The sequence below is a fragment of the Equus asinus genome, chromosome 9 (genome assembly GCF_041296235.1).
Source record: "Equus asinus isolate D_3611 breed Donkey chromosome 9, EquAss-T2T_v2, whole genome shotgun sequence".
NCBI lineage: Eukaryota > Metazoa > Chordata > Mammalia > Perissodactyla > Equidae > Equus > Equus asinus.
The window spans coordinates 93,121,415-93,140,780 of record NC_091798.1 but is presented as its reverse complement, the minus strand read 5'-3'; the positions used below and the strand labels follow the sequence as shown (position 1 = coordinate 93,140,780).

The 19,366-nt window shown below is 48.9% G+C and overlaps 1 long non-coding RNA gene across 1 annotated transcript in view; it reads right to left on the bottom strand.

The window, feature by feature from the left end:
* Positions 1 to 17,482, bottom strand: part of LOC123289054 (uncharacterized) — a 64,017-nt gene extending 46,535 nt beyond the window's left edge. The window contains exon 1 of the long non-coding RNA XR_006532794.2: positions 16,902 to 17,482. This is a non-coding gene — a long non-coding RNA (uncharacterized lncRNA). The remainder of the gene's footprint in view (positions 1 to 16,901) is intronic.
* Between the last annotated feature and the right edge of the window lie 1,884 nt (positions 17,483 to 19,366).

The window sequence follows — 19,366 nt, the reverse complement described above, 5'->3', positions numbered from 1 at the left end:
TTTAAACCACGGCAGTAAATTATCATCTCTCTTCTTTGGTCTGTCTCAGGAATCTGGGAAGGGCTCAGCTGGGTGGTCCTGGCTCAGGGTATCTCATGGCGTTGTAGTCAGAGGTGGCTGGAGCTGGAACAGTGGGGGAGCCGACACAGCTGGAGACTGGCCAGACATCTCTCTCTTCATGCAAACTCAGGGCCTGTCCGTGGTCTTCCCTCATGGACTGGTCTGGGCCTCCGCCCAGCACACGGCCTCAGAGCGGTCGACTGCTTACTTGGCAGCTCAGGGCTCAGCAGCAGAGTCTAGTGAACACGGCAGAAGCCACATCTCCTCTAGGCCTAGACTTGGAAGCCGTATAGCACCACTTCTGCCCTACGAGCCACACGCCTGCCAGGGTGCAGAGAGGAAACGCAGACCCCACCTCTCCGTGAGAGGAACGTTAAAGCGACTGTAAGAAAGCGTATGGGCTGGGAGGTGATGGCACAGCCATCCTGGGGAATACAACCTGCCACATCTACTGAAGAGCAGGGTCCCTGCAACCAAGGCAGACTTAGGTCCTGGAGGCTGCAAGAGTGCCTGGTCCCACTGCCCGACTCCGCCGCGTGGGTGGGCGCAGCTTGTGCACCGTCTCCTTCGAGATGGCCCTGGTTTCCCATTCTGCCCTATTTCTCACTGACACTCGCATCCTGACATTGGAAAAGACAGGCTCCTCCCTGGTCCACGGCCCTTCCTGATGAGTGCCACACTGACCACAGTGGACACAGAGTCGCCCCGCCAACGCCGCTGCGAGGACCCACGGCCACTCCCCGCTGTTGCCCATCCACTGCCTCCTGCCAAGCCCGTTCCAGCCAGACTGAACTCACGCTCCCTTGACAGCCCTGGCACGGGCCCTTGTGTCACTGCTCCCTCTCGGGAGGGCCCATCCCCTTGGCTGTGCCTCCTGAGAGCTCCCGCCCTGCACAGTCTTGGCTCTCCCTTCCCAGGCTGCCTGGAGCCCTTTATTTTACCCATTTGTGTCACTCCATTGGTGACACCCAGTGTGAGTCTCAGCAAAGCAGCTGGGCCAGCCTCCAGTCGGTGCACCCATGACATCTACACCAGACACTCCAGGCAGGGCCCATGAGAGCCCTCGGCTCGGCAGTTTGCTAGCTGTGTGGACTCTGGGAAAGTCACTTAACAAGCCTCTGAGCTCCTCGGACACGGGGATAAGAGATTTAGCTGTGCCTGTTTCACAGGCTCAAATACGGTGCCTATGAAAATGAGTTGAAGACGGTAGCATGCAGCATGTAACGCGTAATGATAATTATTATTATTACAGTTGTCCTAACACTGCTGCTGTATTCTCTTCCCCTGCCTGCAGGGACTGTGGACCCGCTAGCCTAAATAAGCCCACCCCTCTCGGTCGCCCGTTCAGGGCCCAAAGGTCATCACTTCCTTGTCCTCCTTTGCGCCCCTGCAGAGTGAAGGGTATGGTGACCACTGTGTCACCCGGCTCTCAGAGGTATGCTGTGGGCAACCTTAGCCTCTTGGTGACACCCTACTAATGCCAACATGGACCGGCAGGATGGTCTCTGGGCTGGGCCCCGGTGAGGGTCCCACACACGTGGTTACACCCAAGCTGTGCTCCTTGTGAGCAGTGGGTCCCGAGGCAGTCCCCCCACCAGCCGGGCAGAGGGTCTACCCCCAACCCGCCTCCTGGGGTGCAGGCGGGAACCAAGCCCGTGAGAACAGGCCAAGGTTCCAGAGAGACAGCAACCGCATGTGGCTGAGGCAGCAGAGCCGTGGACAAGCCCTCATTCCTCTCCCACAGTCTCTCTGAGACGAATTCCCAAGGACGCTGCATTTCCCGCCTGGGCTGACAACGTCCGGCAGGAAGGAAACCTTTCAAAGCTTCCCACGTGATACTGTGGCTCTCAGCTCTCCCCTCATCCTCATCCTTCCCACACAAGATGAGGGGGTGCGGGCCTGGCTCTGGCCGTCCTGCCCGGCGGTGAGGCACGGTGCTCGCTCCTGATGGCAGAAGGACCAGGTGCTGGAGGGGCCGAGGGAGAAGACGATGGGACCGCTCCTGTCCAAGCACACCCAGAGGGCTGACACGGTCAGGATCAGACCGGGCGGCTGTGCGGCCAGGCATGGGACAGAGGAGGGGACCCTGCTTCCAGGCCACCGTGAATCAAGGTTTTAAAACTTTTACAGGCATTTATCTTCACTCCTCAAAGTAGCTTCAGGGAGAGGAAGAGGGAGTGACAGTTGAATCTTTCTATCATTTCCAATCTTTGCTTCCTCCTCCCGACCCGCCCCCACTGCTGCCCACACTGCCCAGCAAAGCCGGTGGTGTGACCGGGCCGGCGGAGCATCGGTCCACAAAAAGCAGCTGGAGCCGGACTCAGCCAACGCTCAGTAACGAAAAGAGCCTCAGGAGGAGTTCTCACACTGGAGCCATTTGGCTGACTGTTGGGCAATGAAGGGTGTGCTGGGGTGGAAGGAACAGGGGGAGGGAGAAAAGACAGACAGAGATGCAAACCAAGTGAACAGGCCCAGAAGGCGGGAGGGGACGCAGCACAGGGATGGCCAGAGTCACACGGAAGAATGAAAGGGAAGTGCCCGCCCTCTGAGGAGGAAGAGGCGACAGGAGAAGAAGAAAGTGCTGGAAGTCGGGGGGAGAGGAAAACAACGAAGAGGCTTGGGATGAGAGGAGTTAGAAAGAGATACGACATTAGAGAAGCAGAAGCAGGAAGAGAGGAAGGGAAGAATCCCCAAATTACAAAACGGTCGTGCCCTAGAGACGTTCTTACAACGTGCAAGTTTTAAACTGAAAACTCATCTCCAGGCTAAACATCAAGTCCCATGTTGACTAAGCTCCTCACGCGACCCCAGAACACAGCCGGCCCTGGAGCGAGCACCTCCTTAAACTCCGGCCCCGTGCGCCTCTCAGCCTCCCCCCCAGCCCCAGCCCTGCTACAGACACCCAGGTCACTCAGGCCTGCCTGCAGAATTTCCCGGGAAACTGTGTAGACCAGCTCCGTCGGACTCTGCGGTGGAGGGACCCAGGCAGGGTTTTAAAGCACCCCCAGGTGATTCTAACGTGTATTCAGAGTCTAAAATCACTAATAGAACTTATACCGTAACATTTAGCTCTATAAGGGGTAAAGCGGGCTTTCTGATCTTCAAGAATAACACTGTTTCTAAGGGAAAATGCATTTAGATTTTAACTCCAGATGTCAGGCCCGAACCGGCCCCCACACCCTGTGTCCCACCCACTGTGATCTACGAGGCACACTCAGCCAGCGACAGCGGGGGACCAGGGAGCTGGTCAGCTCCCCCCACCACCACCACCAGGGCCCGACCGAGGGCCTCCACCCCGTTCCCAGCATGGGGAGGGCCATCCAGCCACGTGTGGGAAACATTTCCTAACTTGAGTGTTTACAAGTCAGGGAGTTCTTATTTGGGTTTGGTTAAAGCTGAAAGGAAAGGGGGAAAATGTGTCAAAAATAACAGAGGGATGGGAGCTCGGCAAGAAATGGCAGAACCTCTGCATTCATAAATTAAGAAGACACAGGCCTGGAAAGGAAGCTGAAATTTGGCTTCACAATTCCATGCTAGGAGCTCCGCGAGCCAAGATGTCAGGGAACTGGGGTTTAAAGCTGCGTAAACTTGTGTCAGATCTGCCAGACAGAACGAGATCATTCCAATAGGACAAATACAGCCATTTCTCCCAGGGAGAGAGGGAGAAAGTGGCACTAAGTCTGCAACCTTGGGCCCATGAAGGGACTTCACACAAACCCTGCGACATGCATGCCCCACCCAGGTGCCAGCAACTCAAGGAGTGGGTCCCTGTCCCACTTCCTGTGGACCCCTTGGAGACACGCATGTGGGAAACAGGATGCTGCTTGTGAGAAACACCCAGGAGACAGCTGGCAGCAACACAAAGCTTCGTGAATCCTTAAAGCCAACAAGACAGAACAGAGCGGGCCAGAGGGTACAGCCAAAAACCTGTTGTTTCTTCACCTCTTCCAGCATCGCACAATATAAAGTCAATCAAATAATTGAATTACACAAGCAACAGCCGAGGGAGGATTATGTAAATGGAGCCGGCGTCTGGGGCAAAGCAGGCTCCCCTGAATTCCTTTCCAAGGACACCCTTCACCCCCCACCCACCGCATGACACCCAGTCCGCAGGCAGGGGCCCCGGTGCCAGGTCACTGAGCCACCGTGCCTGCCCGAAACAGAATGGCAGCCTGTCCTCAGCTGGGTTCTCCCACCGGGAGAGCGGCTGTTCCACATGGGCAACTGGTGTGGGAACTGGACTCCGAGGCCTGCACGTCAGTCTCCCTCCCTCTCTCACCCCACTGGGAGCAGAAGAGCACACGGTGACGCCTAAATTATTTCAATTCCTTCGTGAGCCAGGCTCTGTAGTTACCAGGATCACAGACTTTCACAAGTTACCCTAGAATTGGGGGCTAATATAGGGACACAGGGGGAGCAAGAGGGGCAGTCGCCAAGCCAGGGGACAGTTGGGACACGCTCAGGGATACAGGCTGGCTCCAGCAACCTTTGGCAAAGCGGCACCTTCGGGGATCTGGTCCTCTCGTCCCTCCCAGCACGGCCAGGGCTCCCATCAGGAAAACTCAACCGCTCTCCGTTCACCTTCCACAGCTTCTGCAACGACTTCCTCCGGCTACCTCATGGCTTCCGCCCACTCACGGCTTCTGTTCCTCCTGGCCTCTGCTTACCCGTCCCCTCTCTATGTGCCGCTTGCTTCTGGACGACTCTAGAATCTTGCATTCATAGAGTGACTCTAAGATGGAGGGGCTGATGACTTCAGTCAATGACCACACTGTACGGAGCTTGCTTCTTGGGCAGAAATCTCACCGCAGCCTCTCGGTAGCTGTCTTTGAGTTGGGCTCCATCATCTGGTCCAAACCGCTAAGGCCAGGTGGAAGGGGCATTGTGCACGGCACGGCACCCTGCGCATGAGGAACTCCCTGTGGCTTTCTCAGAGGGACTAGAGCCAGCAGGACACCTTGTCCAGGACAAGCTCAGCCTCCCTGCCACTCAGCTTTCCTTTCAGCACATCTGGGCTGGGCTCCTGGGCCCCACACTGAAGCCAGAATGAGCAAACACACAGGGAGGTGACGCATCACTGTATGGGAAGGGAGTCAGAGAGCTTCCTAACGCCAAGTGTGTATCAGGGATTCTGGATTCACACACCGTCTCTGGCTGACGATCACCGTGTGGAGACTGAATCAGGTGCAGAGGGAGAAAAACAAGCTCTCAGAGAACACTAGCTGACAGTTGTCAGGTGCTGGCCCTGGCTCAGGCCCTGTGCTAGGCGCTCGACCAGCACTGACCGTTATCCCCAGTGACATCCTGACCTCGCCGTGGGCAGCGTGGCACACCTGTTTGCTGGCCCACCCCAAAGCCCTCCAACCTCTTCTCCCTTGACCTCTCCTGCAGAAGCTGGAAAAGACTTTGCAGCTTTCCTCACAGATGAGGGGCCTTGTGGCCTGTTCTGGCCGATGAGATCTAAGGGTAAATTATCCGGGAGCTTTGGAGAAGTTTTTCCTTTCTGGAGAAAAGGAGGAAGCTGTCCTGAAACACAGACTTGCCTTTTTTTTGAATCCTGCTATGCCCTCCCATTTCCACCCGCTGTTTCCTACCACGAATGAAGACAACCTCTGGAGCGACCACATCATCTTGCAAGATGAGGCAGCAAGTACAAAGATGAAAATTAAAGGTGGTAAAGTCGTCAGAAAGACCTGGGTCCCTCGGAAGTCTGTTGAGCAGCTGAATCAGCACCAGCTACAAACCCAATCTGATACCAGAAGTAATGTTACTGTCCTCATCTTGCACATAGGGAAACTGATGCCCAGGGTGAGTAAGGGGCAGTCTAAGATCTCAGCTACAAAAGGGCTGAGTCAGGATTCAGAACCAGGCCTGCTGATTCCAGAGACCTAACCAACATGACCTGCTCTTCTCCAGCCAGAAGAAACCTTAGAATTGAAAAGCCCGTATTTGGAAGGAGCCTTAATAACTCTGGAACCCAATTCCTTTTAATTAACCAATAAGGCCCACGGTGGTCAATGCTGGGCCCAGATCCTGTCGGCTTCACCCTCCCGAGGTATTAAAACTGAATCCTGACTCCCCTCCAGGGTCCTTTACATTACTTCATGCTTTCTCTCCTGAGAAACACATGAGACTATAAATCCTGTACGGACCATGGGGGCTTCTATGTTGCCTTAGCTAAGGATTTATCATCTTGACTCATTCTGGAGCTCTGACACCACAGAAACCAAGACAGAAGTAAAGACGACGATATTGTATGTCAGAAAGCTATCATGTTGACCACATTACACTTCACTGTATTCCGAGTATATTAAGCCAAGATATTTTATACCAGAAAATGTTACCTGAGAAGAAACATTCTTAGTGGCTTTTGCAATATTCACTCTGGGAGCCTGCGGCACGGTCCCTTAGGGAGAACAGCGTTGCACGGGTGAAGCGATGGCAGACCCCATCCCCGACACAATGTCCATTACGAAGCTGCTCAAAAAACCAAAACTCTCCAATTTCCTAAGGATCTCAAGAAAACGAAGAGGTCTGTTTACACATAAATCTGCCATCTTTCCAAAGGGCGTTGGGAGTGACGGCGACTTTGGTTTTGAAAACCCAGCTCTAAGAGTTGTTTTATTCTGCATTCTGGCTTCTTTTCAAGCATCTCCCAACCTTCCCCCAAAACCTGTCACCGTCCTATGGTTGATGCATTCCTGGAGATGCAGCCGGACTTGTCTGTGCACATGATCCAGCTGTTCAGGCCCGTGGTTTTCACTAACGGTCCTTGCGTTGGCTCACTCTCTCCTCGCCCCTAAACTTCCTACCAGTGCTCAAGAAAAAACGTACAATACAACTGGGACTGAGAGCCTCGCAAAGTTAGCAAAGTTTAGGATAGGAGTATGTCTTCCATTTGAAATAATATGGGATCAAGGCGGGAAATCAGAAGAATTATTTGTTCATTTCCTTCCCTAATATTTACTGAGCGCTTACTGTGGGTCGAGCTCTCTGTGTAGCACTCTCGATGCATTATGTCATTCAACAATGCCTCAAATGGATGAGTTTAGCTCTAATATTATACTCATCTTATTGATCAGGAAATTAACGCTTAGCAAGATAGAATAACGTGCAATCTGAAAGGGAGAGAGCAGGTGGTACACACACACGCACATACAAACTCCAACACAAAGCAGAATATATCAATTAGGTGATCCAGATGTCAGGGCTCAGACAAAGAAGAGACTGCATTCAGGCCTCCTAGAGAAGCTCACATCTTAATGAGGGTCCTGGGAGACAGATAAGATTGCAGCCAAAAAAATGAAAGAGAAGGAGATCCCAGAAGAAGAAATGGCTTAAATAAAGGAATAGAGACAGAAAATATAGACCACATTTGGAAATGGGGGGGGGAGCAATCCAGTTTAGCAGAACAAGGACACAGGAGTGGAGTAAAGGTGCTGGGACTGGTCAGGTAGGTTGGACACAGGTCATGGGGACCCAGAAAGTCAATGTACACCTGGAATTTACTGCATCACCAAGAGGAGCCACTGCAGGGCTTGGGAGCCAGGAAACACTCCCAGGCTGTCCTCAGGTGCAGTGCATTTAACAGTAATCTGAAGGATGGAGAAGGGGACAGGCTGATGGCTGGGAGCCCAGGCAGCCGGCCAGCACAGAGCACCATGGCCAAGAGTGGAGACCTGACCCTGGGGAGTGGTGGGGATGGCAAGACGACCACACACGCGAGAAACATGGCGAAAAACCTGGCAATTGACACGTAGAGGAAGAGGTGTCAGTGATGATTGTGATGCTGAGCGCCGTCGACACCCATTCAGGCAGGCTCAGGGTGTGGGAGGAAAGGTAGAGCAAAAACTCACAGCGTGAAGGACTTCCTGTCCTTCAATGGTACCCGGCTAGCAGCCCCTGCATCCGCCTCTCCCAACTTCCCACTAGACATACATATGACTCCACATTTTGAAGAATGAACCTCAAAAATGGCACAAAAAACATGGAGGGAGTCTCCACCAACTCAGAGATGGCTGAAGGTGGATTCAGAGACACAGTGAGCGGCCAGGCTGTTGTTGCTTTCCTGGAACACGGAAGCCCACCCATGACAAAGACAGTAAGGTGGCCCTGGTCCTTCCCCACCGTCTGCGCTTTCTCAAAGGCCCAGGGTCAATGCCAGGTGGAAAACTGGGTAACTGACCCTCTATTGTGTGAGCATTTCTAAGATGCCAGAGCAAAACGCCAATCATCTGCTCCCCATCTTATCCTCTCCTGCTAATCCCAACCCACCCAAATTTTCCAGCTAATCTGTGGAATGAACACAAGGAGCAGGAAGCAGAAGGGGTCTATGAGGATGCTTTGCATCATGGGAAGTGTGGCCCTCACAATGAAGCCATGTTAGTAAGAAAGAAGGTTATGAGGACTCTAGCTGTGCTACAGTTGTAAATTTCCACGAACCCCCTTGGTTTCAGCATGTTAGAATCAGGCAGTGGGGTGCGAGGATCCCATTCTGTACAGCAGAGCCACAAAATCTGCGTGCTGGCAAACCCTGAATCCAGAGGGAACGTGTCTGATCTAAGGATTAGTAAACAATAAACTAAACAGGGGGCCTAGGGAAAAAGTGCCAGAGCTCGAGAGAAAGGGAACAATACCCTAAAGATCAAGAAGATGAACACGCCTTTGAAAATGCTTTACTGTTGAAAACAAAGAGAAAATATCATGAAATGTTTTTGTATCTTCAATAGGATCTAAGACTATAGGGCCTCTCTGAAACAGGAGCAGAAGCCAAAAAGCTGAACTGAGAGAACACGACGAGACGAGAGGACGACACAATGGAGCGCACAGACAGTCCAGCCGGGGAGAAGGGAGCTGGGCGAGATCTGGAGGCGTCACCGATGACAGTAAAGGAGACAGGGAAATCGAAGCAGCAACATGTAGAACGAACTTGAAAAGCTCTCCCAGAATAAACAGGGAAGGAGAGGGCAAAAAATGTGTTAGTTTTTTAAGACAAAAGAGTAGATGATATATGTAGAGGACAAAGAAAGGAAATTCGGTCTACCGATAGCGGGCCTTACCAAAGATGCGCCAAAACACAGCAGGACCAGGGCCACCAGCACAGGTGTACTTGCTGGCAGGGCCTGTAAAGCTCTCCTGTAGGAAATCTGCTTAATTTCTCTGTATCTCAGGGTTTTTGTCTCTAAAATGAGGTTTTAAAACAGCATGTGGAGAGTTTTTATGGCTAGTAAAGGAGATTCTATATGCAGTGTGCTTGGCTTCAATATTGGTACATGGTAAATGCTCAGTAACGTCAGTCGCTGTTTATTCTTACTCTATAAACAGCTCATACAAATTGATCAGCAAATCAAATAAATAGGTAATGGAAAGCTTGAAGAATTCATGAAATAAGAACTTTGAACAGCACATAAGCATCTGAAAAATATTCCCCTTATTAGCAAAGAAACCCAAATTAGAACAATCAGTTACAACTTTTCTAGTAACAGATTAGCTGCAGTTTTTCTTTCTGTGATCATAATGCTCTGCCTTGAGAAGAATGTGCTGAAAGGAGCTTGCTTCACTTTGCTGGTGGAACTCTAAATTGGGTCAAACTTAGGGTTGATATTAGTAGATGAAGAGGATGAAAAGATTATATTCTTGCAATGAATGAATGTTTGTGTCCCTCCAAAATTTGTATGTTGGAAGTCCTGACCCCCACTGTGACTGTATTTGGAGACAGGGGCTCTGAGAAGGTGATACGGGTTAAAGGAGGCCAGAAGGGAGGGGCCCTAATCCAATAGGGCTGGTCCCTTATAACAAGTGAAAGAGACCCCAGAGCCCTCTCTGCCACGTGAGGACACAGTGAGAAGGCGGCCATCTATCTACAAGCCAGGAAGAGGGCCGTCACCAGGAGCCGAATGAGCCAACCCCGTGATCCAGGACTTCCAGCCTCCAGAGCTGTGAGACAATAAATTTCCGTTGTTTAAGGCACCCTGTTGATAGCATTTTGTTAAGGCAGCCCAAACAGAAATACAATTCTTTAAGCAGAATCTCCATTTATAGGAGTCTATCCTAAGCAAATACTCAGTGAGGATGACAAGGATTTACGGATGTGTCCTCCAGCGTTACTGGAGTAGTTAAAAACAAACTAAATGTCTAACAATGGAACAAGCTTTGGAAAAATGCAAAATGCATATTATTGACTATTTTGCAACCATTAAAACCAGGTTTTAAAGCTTATTTAATGATGTTGGAGAATGATTATTATGTAATATTAACATAAAAGTAGTAGAGAAAACACCATCAATATGATCCTCATTTTGTTAAGTTATGTATCTATCAAGTGTATGTGCACAGAAAAAAAGAATGAAAGGATATACACCAAAAATATTAAAAGGAATATTCTCTCCAATGGTGGGATTACAAGTAGGAAATTTTTCTTTATTTTTTGAGATGTTCTAAATCTCCAACAATCATCCCATATTATTTTTACAGTCATTAAAAATAAAATTATTTAAAAAACAAAGCATGTGAATCCTACTTCTGCCATTAGCTCAGAATTGTCTTTAAAGAGAGCCTCATTTCCTCATGTTATGCTCACCCCTGCCTGTAAAGCTGTAGAGATATTATCTGTCATTCGCCTGTATTGATAAAATAATAAAAGTCATAAAGAAATTGCCGCTGCAGGATCTGGGCATTGTTACTTTACTGGTAACTCCTACGTTATCTTTTATCCACAGTCCCCAAATACATGGGTATGGTTTCAGCCTAGGGGTTCTGTGACGGGGCCCAGCATAACTCCTGCTTTTGTCTTTAAGATGGATCAGTCCAAGACCACATTAGGCTCCTTGAATTTCAAATGTTGAAAAAAGTAATCTAAGTAAACACGAATGTGTTCTTGCAAAATACGCCACAAATACACCAACATGGAAAACATTTTGTGGAAGAGAGGCGAAACTTACTCTGTATTGCTGCAGAGGAAGGAACTAGAATCAAAGGGTGGAGGCTGGAGGAAGGACGACGTGACGCAGAGCAAGAACTCCTTAACAATTAGGGGTTCCTTTCAATACAGTGAGATCCCCGTCACCGGTGATGTGAACCCAAACAGACAACCATTTGTTTGGAAGGGGGAGATGGCAGGAAAGTAATTTCTGTGTTAAATTGGACCCAAACTGGAAAATGGATTGCATAAAGTTTAAGGCAAATTAACCATAGAATTCATGGTCCAGCCTGAGCACTTTGAAAGGAAAGAGGCAGTATTGGCAGCTACGCTGGGACGGGCGTCCTAGTTAGACTGAAAGGATGCTCGTCCTTCTCCGGGGTCTCTTCTCTTAGGCACTCGCTAAAATTCTACATTCATAAACCTTAAGTATTTAATCAACGTTTCAAGGGCTAAACTCTTCCAAGGCCTATGTTCAAATGGTTTAATGGCTTATTGTAATGGTCAGACATTCTGTTGTGGAACGACCTTTCTCTGAATGGCTGGGATGGGGGTTAGAAATGTTGAATTGCCCCAATAACTGGCCCTTGGAGAAAAGAGGTAAGTGAGCACAGTCACTTGGAAGCCCACAAGGCATATGGCACTGGCAACCCCAGGATTATTCTGAGCTGCACTTAGCATACCTAGATGATTACTACGTGGATATTTCGGTGCTTCCTCAGCGTAGCTGGAATGTGCGGCTCTGATTTGTTTCCCAGCTGGAAATGTTACAGAAATAGGAAGATCTCTGCTTTTGTGCGTCTTGTTGTATCCTGCCTCTGTTGGCAGGAGCTCTAGTCTGACGGTCCTGTACATCACTTCCGCTGTGCTCTGGGCTCAGTGTAAGTAATTTCGAATGAGCTACAGAACACCTGCAGAACCTCTGTGGCAACAGATGAGCCCAGCCCGAGCTGATTCCTTGCAGTTTTGTTGTCTGCAATGATTCCAGGGTCGTCAGTTGGAGAAGGGTGAGAGAGAAGAGGTAAAAGGTAGGCTTTTGTAGACACCCGAGGATGTGCTGTGAATTTAAGGGTCCCTGCCCCTCCCAGATATCTCCCCATTGGCCTAGCAAAAGTACCATTGGGCTAAGGCACCATAGTCCTGTAATTTCCCTATGGGAATGCACAAGTGTTTTCTTCTAGAAATAAGACAGGAATCTGTTAGTTGTCAATAGTGTTTACATTCCCGCAGTCAGACTTTATACTTTCCCAGGGCATAAATTCTTTTTATCTTTTTGTGTGTTTTCAGGGCTTGGCAGAGTGGGTGCTCAATACATCTCAGAAGAAAATGGTGGTGATGTGGTAGTGATGACAGTAATAATAATGGCTACGTTTTAAGGGAAGTTATTGTTTATCATAAACAGAAAGGGAAGGACTGCCAAGAGAAGGAGTCAGGTGAATTTTGAGAGGGAAATAAGTCCAGTGATGACCCTGAGATGCTACCAAAGGCAGACCAAGCTGGGGCTGCACAGCAAACAATAGTGAGCAGCTGGCAGTTACGGGGCCTGTGAGGGGAGGGGGGAAAGACATAGAAAGTAGAGAAGCCTCTGAAATAGAGATCGAACAGAGCTAAAGAGAAGTCATACCTGGTTAGAAAGTTTGCCTGAAGCTTGGGAAATACACAGAGGGAAGAAAGGGGACTTTCTACCTGAGCGAAGAACCAGGTGGCACTTCTAAAAGCCAAGAGGGTGAGTTCTTTCTAGAGAGGCTTGTATGTCAATTAGCGGGTGATTGACCTAAATTGCAAGGAAAGAGTGTGTTTTGGGGGGCACTCTTATTAAGCTCTGGCAGTTGGGAGCAGGGAACAATAAAACGTGCAAGTTGTCTAAGAACTGACATCTTCTACTCTTTGCACCTTCAAGAGAGCCAGCACATCCTTTGGGTGGTTGTAGCATCAATCCAGCATAAGCTCCTCACCACAGTCAAAGCAGAGAAACTACCCTGTTTTAACAGGTGGGCAAAACTGAGATTCCACAGTCACCCTGACCTGTTAATTCGGACTCATCTCTGAAGCTTTCAGAATGCCAGCCAGTAGGACGGCAACACCCAACATTCCTGAAACAAAGCCAAGCTACCAGTGGAGGAGCAATGTCCATCTCTGAACACTCCCCCAGGAGATGAGCTGAGGAGGTGACAGCAGTGACTGGGCAGCCTTTGTATGGAGCCTTAGTCAGGTAAGGCACATGCTGCAAAGCCAGCGATGCATTTCCCAGGTGACCGGAAGAACAGCTTCAAGCAACTCTAAGTAACTGGGTACCTCTGGAGTCTGAGTGCCCCTGGCAGACTGGTGAGGCTCCAGAAATAGGACATGTGTAGGTCCTTTCTAGCAAAGGCTGTGGATTGTCCAGAAAATCCAACAGGCAAGGTAGGAATAGCCTGTCGTGACAAATGCTGTTACAGCCACAAATTGAAGAACAGCCTACACCTGAGTGTCTACTCAGGAGAGCTCAGCCTACCTCCTACTTTGACCACAGACGGAACTATCTGCAAGAAGGATGCCAACGGGCAGTGGGCATCACTAAAGCCTGCCATCTCAGATAGAATGAGTGCTGTACTAGATACTGGGAGACATTGGCTGTGGGCCCCACTTGGCCACCAACTTGCCTTGTGACCCTGGACAAGTTACTTTTCTCTTGATTGACAAGCCCACATCAATAACATAATCATACCCTCCCTTCCAGCTCCAGTTAAGTCTTGCTCACAGGAGTATTCAAGTACTGAAGGAGACAACGTCTGTGAAAACCATGTGGACGCTGGAAAGTAGAATTCAAATGTAAGGTATTGTTACAATTTAAGGCAGTTGTGTAGGATAAAAACTAAACTAAATAATGGTGTCATGTGCTCAAAGAGGCAAAACAAAATCCGTGTTAATGTTTCCAAACAAAGAAAACAGCTTCAAATCATTTGTCTTCTAAACAATGCCTATTACCATGAAGAGAGCCTGCCAATTTGTCTCCAAAACAATCCTATCTGTCACTCGAAAACTCTGGCAATGTGGCTGGAACTGACAAGTCTCTTCCCTCTGAGACTGCCGTCCCTACTTTTCCTCCCCAGTCCTGTACACAGAAGTGGGCGAGTGTGACGGCCGGCTAACGAAGAGACGGTTAGGAGAAGCGCCAGATCCTGGTGGGCAGCTCCCGCCCGCACAGCCCCCCCCTCCAAGCCCAGAGTCATAGAGACTTCTGTAACTTGCACGGTGAAGCCATGTCCAGACATCAAACACAGTGTTTTCAAATGCAGTACTGTTTTCCTGTCATCTTCAACATTTTCACTCATTTCTACTCTCCTTCTGCAATTGAGGAGAGAAAAAAAAATGTAGAAACATGCATATCTCCACGGCTCTGAAAAATATAAGGAGTTCCATGAAGGCATGCAGGCAGCATGAATTTAAGCAGAGCCAGAGAGCAGCGGTGGAAGGCTGTAGGTCTCAGAAGAACCTACTCAAAAACACATGGGCTCTGCCTCTACAGAGACCGGCTCCTCCAAGCTTTCCATCTGTTGGCAGACTTTGCACTGAGTCCCTGGCACACGCATTTTAGCTCTAAAAGTTTCCCTTGATTATCTCTTTAGGTCTTAGCATCATCAGGAATCATATCACATAAAACTGGGCTCTGCAAATTTGAAGCTAACCAATATCATTTTTCAAAAGCTCTCAGAAAAATAAAATGGATTAAGCAGGAAAATTTTGTAAATGGAAAATATTGCATATACAGAGTTTGAGGCAACCCAGGACATTTTAAAGCAGAAAGCATATGGAATAAGAGCGATATAAATTAGGGTAACGGTGTCTTGCCAACTGCAAAGTCACTCTAAATCCAAACAGAACTTCTTTCCCCAACTTGTTGATTGCACATATATTTGTTTTTAATTACCACTGGGTAGGCTTTGGTGAGATGTCTGGAGTTCGAATCACAGAAACTAAAGGTCTAGGGAACACCAAATCTGGCCAAACCAACCATGGAGTGTCCAACTAAGGAAACAAGCACATAGAATACAGGCGAGGCATTTATGCTGGAAAATAACACTCGTGCATATGTTACATAAGCCAATTAACAAAAACTATGCATGTGGCGGTTTTCAAGAAATGCCCTGCAAAGAGAAAGTATCTTAAATACCGAGCAGAAGGGCCAAGCTTCATGCGCTGTCTTTCCTGGCCCTGGCCCTGCAACACCACCTCCGTCCTGTCTCTCGGAAGTCTTGGCGGTCTTCCCAAAGGAAGACTCGGCCTCTGGTCGTCAGAAAGCAGGTCTTAACGCTGACTCGATCCGCTCAGGCAGATTTGTCTACATTACACTGGCTGGAGTAAATCAACTCAGTCACATCCACATTACGCTGGCTGGAGTCAATCAACTCAGTCACACAAGAGCAAACTAACCAGCTAATTTATGAAAGAGGAGGGAGGGGCGGACAGATTTTTCACTGCAGTGCAAACTGCAGTGAAGAGACAGGGAATCTGATGACTTCTTGGTGGCCGTGTCCCTTCACAGTCCTGCCAAGGTGCTCAGCCCTGGAGCCATTTCCTTGGGCTGGGTGAGCATGGATATGGCTTGACCAGCAGGCTATGGTTAACCAAGGCCACCTCAGGGGACTTGAGGGGACACAACGACTCCCCAGTCCACTGACCAGCAACGCTTCTGTTTGGACAATCTTGCTCCATGTCCTAAGTCGTGACTGGCTCAGGGTTTCAAAGCCCAACTTTTCAAGGACAAGCCACTGTGGAGTGTGGATGATGAGAATGGAATGAAGCTTGCCCCTGTGTCTGCAGTCTCTCTTCCCAACCACACGCAGACAGGGGAGCGCAGAGCTGCACAGCCACGCTGCAGCGGACAGTTGCTACAAGGTGCTCGCTGCAGCCTTACTTTTCTGTGACATTTGAGACCTCTATACTCTTTTATCTCTGCCACAACGACATCTTCATACCCCCTGCCCAGTTTCAGATCTCACACCAGCTGTTACTATCAGGTAGAACGGCTCAGGAAGGAAGCAGCATCTGGAATACGTTAATTTTGCACGGAAGTAGAGGATGAGAGCAGAAATTACAGAGGCTGCTAAGTAGGGACAGCTGTTCATGACAGAATTTAACATGCAGCAACAGCACGAAGCAGGGCCAGTGAGGAGGAAGGTGCAGAGACCTCCAGGAGCCACCAGGGAAGGCTCTCTCCAGCCCAGACTCGGAGGGCAGCACCGCAGAGGGAATCTCGAGAGACAAACCAGGGAGAGAAACTGGCTGAACTAACTCAGACGCTGACGCTGACGAGCCAGTGCCCCCGCGTGCAGGGGAGGGAGAGGGGTCAGGATTCCCGGTCCCTGAGGAGCAGCGCTTCAGCCCTCCTTCATCCTGCACAGCTCTGAGAAAGGACATAGGACCAGTCTTTTGGAATCCCAGGAATGAAGAGTGAAAAGGCAGTACTTCCAACATAACGTCCTTGTGCAAGCTCTCAGTTCTGTGCCAAGAGAATGGGAAGATGTGGACTCATTTCTGTTCATAAATCAGGTACCAGGACCATTGCTGAACCTCACTGAGGATTCGTACCCGACAAAGTGGCCACGGTTTGCCACGGCCTCTGCCCTTCGGAGCCAACTAGTCTCTCCACAGCTGCCTCTGGACCCCAGAGCGGGTGCAGTCCACCACAGGAGCTCCAGGAAGCTGGGCAGCTTCAGGCACTGGGGACAGCTTCTCTTTCAAGGCCATTCCCACCACGACAAAGCTGTACCCTTGGGCAAGGGAGCCGAGACGGTAACCACCCCCCTGGAAACAGGCGGTGGGGTAACACAGGGACCAAAGCCCGAGCTGAAGAGTTGTAAACTACGCTTCCAGCCAAGTTCTGGGGGAGAAAGTGGGACAAAGTGGGAAGGACTGTAGACAGCAAAGGACACTGACTTACCTCAGAGGACAGGCGAGAGAAATGGCTAATAAAAACTGTTACAAATCGCTACACGCTCATGAAGGGCTTGATAATAAACGCCGGGACTCGAGTCCCACGTTGCCCGCTTGGTAGGCTTGGAGTTTAAGTACAAGTTGAGCTGAAAGAGTCGCAGAAGCACACTTCATATTCTGTCATTTTCTAGTTTTAAGCAAAGACAAAAAAAGAAAACCCCAAGAAGTCCATTTTTAAATTGCTGCTTATGTAACGGGAGCCTGTGAACGGCACCAGAATTTAATTGAAGGAAGAGTAACTGTAGGGGAATTGCCTTGGAGAGCCGCCAGAAGGGTTTTAACAGCTGGAAGTTGAAAAGTGATTAATTTTGACAGCAATAAAAGCCTCATGTTCATACATAACAATGCTTAGATTTGTGGGCTGCTAGAATTTTTTCCAATGCATTATTAACCTTTTACTATCCAAATTGGAATTTAAATACTTTAAATGGGTCCTTTCTTTTTCTTTTTTTTTTTTGGTGAGGAAGATTCACCCTGAGCTAACATCCATTGCCAATCTTCCTCTTTTTTCGCTTGAGGAATACTGAGCTAACACCCATGCCGATCTTCCTCTGCTTTGTATGTGGGATGCCTCCACAGCACGGCTGATGAGTGGAGCAGGTCGATGCCCAGGATCCAAACCTGTGAAGCTGGGCCACCGATGCTGAGCAAGCAGAACTTTAACCACTCGGCCATGAGGCCAGCCCCCTAAATGGGTCCCTATTTTTAAATTGAAGAATTTGCTTTCCGTGGCTTTGACTCATCTCAAGACAAGGAAGACTTTGTGGGAGAAAGGGTGGAAGAGCTGGGATGGGTTCAATCACCCTTCTGAGCGTTTCTAGAACTTAATGGAAATAAAGCCATCTCATTTTCCCCTGTGCAGCAACAATAACAACAAAAAGGGTTCAGGAAAAAAGGCTTTCGGAGCAAAGAAAAAATGACAGCGAAGTGGTGGTGCGTTGTCAACTGTACGATTCAGCCAAATTCCCAGCAGTAAGAAATAGAGACAAATCTGTGTGTGGGTACCAGAGTGCTGTGTTCAAAAACACTGCGTCGGTTAAGAAAGTAATGAGCTAAACTGAGTTCTAGGACTGGCAGTGTGGCTAGGAGCACTAAAAGCTTACACAAGTCATTTAATTTGTCCATGGATTCCCCGTTCCCCACAAAGAAAGAGACGGATGCCATCGATAACTGAGAGGACCTAAAATCTGACTATTTTAAATCACCTTCTCGAAGATTAGCCACATTACGAAATGTCTCTCTCTCAGTCACCTTTACTATCCTTGTGCCAACCAGTTTGACCAGATACAGTGAAACTTTGGTAATATATTTTCAAATTAACTGGAAATAACTAATATTTAATAAGAGTAATTGTAATAGTTTCCAAGGCATGATTCTAAGAACTTTACTATCTTTTCATCCTCACAACCACTCTGTGAGGGAGGTCCTAGAGTCCCGTTACCACTATTATCCACTTTTACAGAAACTGAGACAATAAAGAGGTCACGTGGCTTCCGAAAGCCAACAGACACCTAGCAGGAAAGCAAAGATTGGGGGTTCTACTGTCCTGCTGTTTCCAAGAAAATACATATGATTGTGGACACAGTTAACTCTTGGCATTAATGGTGGAATGGAAAGAAGAACAATGAATCTGAACTCAGAAGAACTGAATTGAGTTTTAGCTCTTCTGTTTTCTCAATCGCCTTGGTCAAGCCGACTTCTCCGTTCCAACTCCCTTTGTTGTAAAGGGCAGGAGTTGTCTAAGGCCGTGGTTCTCAAGGTGCGGCACTCGACCAGCAGCCTCAACCTCACCTGGGAACTTGTCAGCAACACACATTCTTGGGCCGCACCCTGACCTACTGAAACAGCAACTCTGGGCATTCATCTGTGTTTTGACAAGCCCTCCACATGATCCAGAGGATGCTAGAGTTTGGGAAATCAGCCGAAGAGATCATTAAATTACCTTCTGATTCTCACATGCTATGACTCTGTCTATAAAAGTCTGGTTTCAGGTCACTGGATGCAAACTGAGGTAGTTTTATTATATTTAAATTCTTCTTCCCTGATTCATCAGACACTTGGGCTTCTGTTGCCAGAGGACAGGATACCTAATGTTGGCTCGCCGGAATCATCGTTGCCTTAGTCATCCTCAGAGCGTTATGGAATTAGAAGGCAGAAAGGAATCAGTCATGAATCTAAATAGAATGATGTGATTGGGAATGATTTGTTATCTCTAGTAGCAGTCTAAGATTGAGAGCCACAGTCAGAGCCTCCGCATAATCTGAGTTCATAATCTAGTGCCATGCACCACATGGGGGCTCAATGAATCCTTGTTGCTGCCTGAGGTAAATGACATCCACACTGTGATTAGCAGCCTGGAGGAGCCGGCCTGTGCTTGCTCCCATATTCCCAACTGTGCCAGAATCTAGACCT